The following is a 6,000-nucleotide window of genomic DNA, read 5'->3' as shown; positions in this document are numbered from 1 at the left end:
TGAAATTGGATAATTTAGGCTCTTTTACATTAGGGATGATGGTTAGGGTAGGTTAGCAGATGAAGGTAATAATTGGAATAACGTTACATGGTGAAAATCTCTAACATTGCATTAAGAGTAGTTTTGGTAAGCCGAGCATCCAACACCTTATGCAACTTTGCATTAACTAGCAATTTACTGTTAGTCGCTATTCACGACTAAGTTTTGTATTGAATATTTGCACAAAAAATAGTGTTTTACCTCCAATTTATGGTTTTTTTGTAGGAATTGTACATATTTTCATGTTTATTTTGATTTTATATAGTAGATACTCTCATTTTGTGAATTAATGTTGAAACCATTTCAATTTCAGTCTAAAAGAAGAGAATGTTCAAATAGTTGATGTCTCGCTAAGCAAAGCATATGCGCTTAGCGAGTCACATCCGCTAAGCGAGGCATGCAGCTCGCTTAGCGTGTTGGGAAATCCTAGAAGAGGATCAGTCAGAGATGTGCTAGCCCAGCACGCCGTAAGCTCGCCCAACGAGTAGGTTGTCCCTTCACGCGCTTACCACGCCCAACTCGCTAAGCTAAATTTCACTTACTCTCGCTTAGCGAGCCAATCTCACTAAGTGAGCCTTCAAAAACTGAAACATCCAAGTAGCATTTAAAACACTGAAGGTAGTGGAAAATGGGAGAGGAGTCGAAAAATAGAGTCAAGGGAGAAGCTGAAGCGATAGAATTCAAGTCACCAAAAGAGTTTAGGTTAGAGGAGTGAGATTAGGGTTCTAGAGGTTGAAGGAGACATCCTCAACCCTTCTTAGCCATTTTCTTCCACTTAAATTATGTTTTTCCTTGTATTGAAAGTTCATTTCTTGTAATGGAAGGCTAAACCTCTTGGTTGGGAAATTCTGTTGAACCCTTGATGTAATATTTTTTCACTATCTATTTAATGTTGTTTTCTGTATTCATTGCTTCTATCTATGCTCATTTTTACATGCTTGTGGCTTGATCACCCATTTGTATGTATAGTTAGGATTTTTAGCATTGGAAAGTGCTTTAAAGCCTTAGAACTTGGTAGAGCAAGCTAGTAAATTGTATGTCTAGGAATGGAGTGCAGCAATCTAGTCCATATTATGTTGTAGACTTAATGCAACTCTTATAGGCTGAGTTTGTTGAGGGATTAAGGACAAGGTTTAAAGAGAGTTAGGCCCATTCACTAGAGAGGTCTTGGTTTGGGTAATTTCTTAGCATAAGAACACTAGGATAGCATTAAATAGAGAAAAATACATAACAACATCGAGGAAAATTCAATAGAACGACCCGACGCTTTTTACTTGACTGTTTTTACTTCTCAAACTTTAGATATTTAGTTTGTATTCCAATAGACTTTAGTACAAAATTCAACTTGATATTTACTTTGCTTTTAATCCATGCAAATGTTTGCACACTGAATGTACAATGTCTGAGTGAAACAAATTTCTTGTGGATACGATACTCGGTCTTACCATTTTAATATACTACTTGTTCGAATCGGTGCACTTGTCGACCTAGCAAAGCAAAAACACTTACCACCCCAAGTGTTTGTTTTTCTGTGTCGTGCATGTGTTATATTCTTTATCTTTGTTTATGTTGAATTTTACGTTTTGTGCCTCATTACTTAACAAACATCCAATTCAATTCATTAATTGCTTAAAATTAGACATATGCAAACTCTGAGTACAGTCAAAGTCCCTGTAGACTTGACACTTAGTCTTACTGTTTTAAAATACTACTTGATGAAAAATGTTTGATTTGAGAGAAGCATGAGTCAGTCAAAAGTCCCTACTCAAGACGTGATGATAGTGGGTGGACAACATAAAATTATGTGCATGTGTTATGTATTCGACACATTGCATAGAATTATATGAACAGGTACAAGAATAACCCCATCAAAATATTAATTATCAATATGGATGAGTGTCAAACTTCTTTCTCTTCATATAAAATGTCACTTCATTTTGTATTATTCATAAAAATGAAATTGTATGTTTATAACTACTTAGGATGTGCAAAGATGAGGCCTACGTTCAATTACTACTACAGCATGTTGAGGGAGGAAGCGGATGTTGACCAAGCAATTAATTAGCTCGGCAAGATTCCGTAAAAAAATGGACTCTCGCATGGGATGGTGGCCGATGATGGGGGCACAGGACCACCAATCTTGCTGAGTCGATTAATTTCGTACTCAAGAAATCAATAAATCTGCCAATAGGTGTGCTAGTAAAATCCACATATGTAAGGTGTACTGCATTGTTCAACAAAAAAGGGAGAGAAGACGCAACAATGCTAGCATCTGGCCAAGTATATATGGAAGTACTAAACAAGAACATCAAAGGCACACTTAGAAAGACAAACACTCACAATATTCTTGAGTTTGATCAACGCGACACATGGTTCTTGGTCTAAGAGACAATAAACTCGACAGAGATTAGGCCCACTATAGATTTCACGGTCAGGCTGGATGAAAGGTGGTGTGATTGTGGCAAATTCCAAAAGTTTCACATGACTTGTTCTCATGTTGTTGCTAGTTGTAAGCATGTTCATCATGAGTACAGAAATTACATACATCTCATGTATACGTTGGAAAGTGTCTCCAACGTATACAAAAGATTGTTTGGAGAATTGCACAACAAAGTCTATTGGCAACCGTATCACGAGCCAATGATCTCCCCTGACCTAGAAAAGAAAAGAAGTATTAAGGGTTATCCTATTTTCACTCGTATCCACACCGAAATGGATATCAGAAAAACAGATCAACTAAAGTGATGTTTAGTGTGTCACATTTCAGGTCATACAAAGAAAACTTGCCTTCACCATGTAGGCTCAAGCCAACAACGTTGAATATAAGTCATATTTTTTGTATTTGTAAAATTTTGTTGTATTAATTCAAATTTAAATATTTTAATTAAATTGAATTTGTTTCTATATTTTTAATCTTCTTTTGATTGTTTGCTACATGCTCGTTTTCTTTTTATTATCATTTATATTTTTCCACTTATTTCAATAAGCTAAATGTTTTTATTAAATTAAATTTTGAAAATAAAATAAAATTAATTTTACCTTTAACTTATTTTTTTTCTAATTTAAAAAGTGACTTTTAATATTTTATTCAATGTTACTCTCTTCTTCTTAATTCAAAACATTTGATATTATACATATCATAAGTGATATCATTTCATAGAAAAAAATATTTGATGAATATTTACACTATTATTATCATACATCTAGGGAGAGAGAAAAAAATAATTATAAAAGATATAACTTTTATAGAATTTACGATATGATAACAAAACAAACATGTAAAAAAATAAAACATGTTAATAAGTAGGTAAAAAAAAATATAATTATTGAGTTTGGTCTATAATTGGTTATACATTTTATTTTCAACTTTGATTTAAACTATTTAAGAGTTTAACTTGGTTTATTAATCAATTTAAACATGTATTTTATATTCAAGTTTTTACATAAGTGTACATAAATTAGTAAACTAAAAATATTTAAACAAATTAAAACAAAAAAACACTTAATTTTTTTTAAAATGTTGTAACAAAAAAATAAAAAACAATTTAAAAAATATAATTTTTTTAAAAAAAAAACGGGTAACAAAAAATTAGAAAACTGTTGAAAAAAATAAAATAAATAAAAAAGAAAGAAAAACATTCTGACCTACGTTTTAAAAAAAAACCCCTTTTTTAATATCAAAGTATATATGAATGAAAAAAGTACTTATGCTTTTCAAAGTATTTTTTAATAAAATAAACAATTTTTTTATTTTTTATAATATAGGTGTTATGCGTGGATTTGACCGACGTTAAACTCTTTCATTTACAATATTACTTTGATATTAGACATCCTTTAGATTAATATGTATTTAGTATGAGTGTTATTGACACTAAATAAAAAGAATACCAATTTCAGAGCATTAAATTGGAACCGATTTCTCATATATGAATAATAATTTATATTATGGATGTAAATAATAATTGGCTTGTATCATTTAGGTAAATGTATATTTTATTTGTATTATTGGGGTAAAAAATTCTGATCTTTCATTCCTATTTTAGGGAAAGCTAACAAAAAAATAATTTATTTGACAAAAAAATTCTAATCAATCATCATAATTAGTACCTTTGATTTTTTTTGGTAAAATTTCGAGTTATTCTCATAAATTTGAATTCTTTTGACTGGTTATGACAATAATTAATTCGGAACTTAATCATATACACTTAAAGTTTTTTGTCTCTTCCCAAAATTTTATTAAGCAAAAATCGAACTTAAGTTCTCTTTTATAAATTCAATGTGAACTACACTCATTGGATTCTAAAATATGTTTTTGGTAAGCTAATTAATCATTTTAAATAATTAAAAATAGAGTTATTTTTAAAGAATACGTATCTCATGGGAGTTGATGTTTAAAATAATATGGTTTAGTTTAGCATTGAAAGAAAACCGGGATAAAAATGGAATTACAAGGCGTTTGAATGAATGAAATGACCCCACTACGAACGGTTATCACATGATCTTTATTGATGTATGTTGGTTCCGTAATGACAATGTTTGCACTTTGCAACAAATAAGAGTACGTGTAAATACCTTTAAGGTGAACTTTATTTGACAAAGATAGTAAGTAATAGTTGCTTTATTGTATTAACTTGTAAAGTTTATTAACATGATATTTTATTTTATTGAGTCTCGCATAAAACGTGAATCTTTATTTTATTTTGTAGTTTTGTTAATTAGTGCTTTAATGACATAGGTTTTTTGGGTACAATAAAGACATAGGTTAAAGAGTATTTAATATATTTTAATAATTTTAGGAATATAATAATATTTTAATATAACAAAAAAAATATTTTTTTATTTTCCTTAATTTTTTAATATTGAATTGTCTTTATTTTTAATATAATATCCTTAATTAATTTTTTTCTTTTATTTTTCCTTAATTAACTAATAAAATATTTATCTTTTGCTTTTATTTTACTATCATTATGTCCGTTGATGCACTCCTGTTGTGCTTGAATGATGTGTCTGCCTTGCATCTAGACTTTGATCGACATTATGTTTTGTTGGGATGATTATGGACCTGGGCTCGCCTCCATTCTGCTAATGGGAAATTGCTATTGTCACGCCATGTTTTTCTATTCTCACTCCCAAATGTTTTGAATTTTTCCCCTAAGATGCCCTTTCAATTGACATACATTTTCAATTGTATAAAATATACAACAGAAATAATTTCAGTTGTAGTATATGGGGAGAAAAAAAATCAAAATAGAAATATTGTTTTGTTGTTCTAGAAATGTATTATGTTTTGATTTTTTTTCACCCCCATATACTTTAATGAAAATACGTTTTTGTTGTATATTTTATATAACGAAAACATGTTTACGTTTTATTTTTTAAAAACTCCCATACTATGATGGAAATGTGATTCTATTTTTGTTTGTGCCAAATACAAATCAGATCGTGATTCCATTGTGTCCTTAATACAATGAAATCATTACTCTATTGCAACTAAAAGTCAAATGTGGGGGAGGAAGGGAAAGGAAAGGAAAAAGGGGTAATTTTCTCCATTTTTTACATTTTTTTTTGTAAAAACTAGGGATGATAATAGCAATTCCCCTATTAATGACTTTTGTATTTGGGTTTTAATTGATTTGGGTTGAAAACGAGTCCAATGAATCACATGAAAAAAATTTGCCAAGCATAATGGTAACAATTTTGTTTACTACTCTTTTTCTATAATAAATTAGCATCGATATTTATAATTGAACGAATAACTAGTTTTAAGAATTTATTTAATCAATAAAAAAAAGGTATTTAAGAGGATAAGTAATCAAAGACAAATAGCTATTTTTAAACTTTTTCTCTCCCTTGTGAGATGTTTTTCTCCCTTGTGAAAGATTAACCTTTTCTTTCCCCTGAGTGTAATTTTCTAGAGAGATCTTGGTGAGGTTTTTGAGATTTTCCCCTTTGAGAGTGAAA

Source organism: Glycine max, chromosome 1, assembly GCF_000004515.6.
Source record: "Glycine max cultivar Williams 82 chromosome 1, Glycine_max_v4.0, whole genome shotgun sequence".
Classification (NCBI taxonomy): domain Eukaryota; kingdom Viridiplantae; phylum Streptophyta; class Magnoliopsida; order Fabales; family Fabaceae; genus Glycine; species Glycine max.
This window is presented reverse-complemented; position numbering follows the sequence as displayed.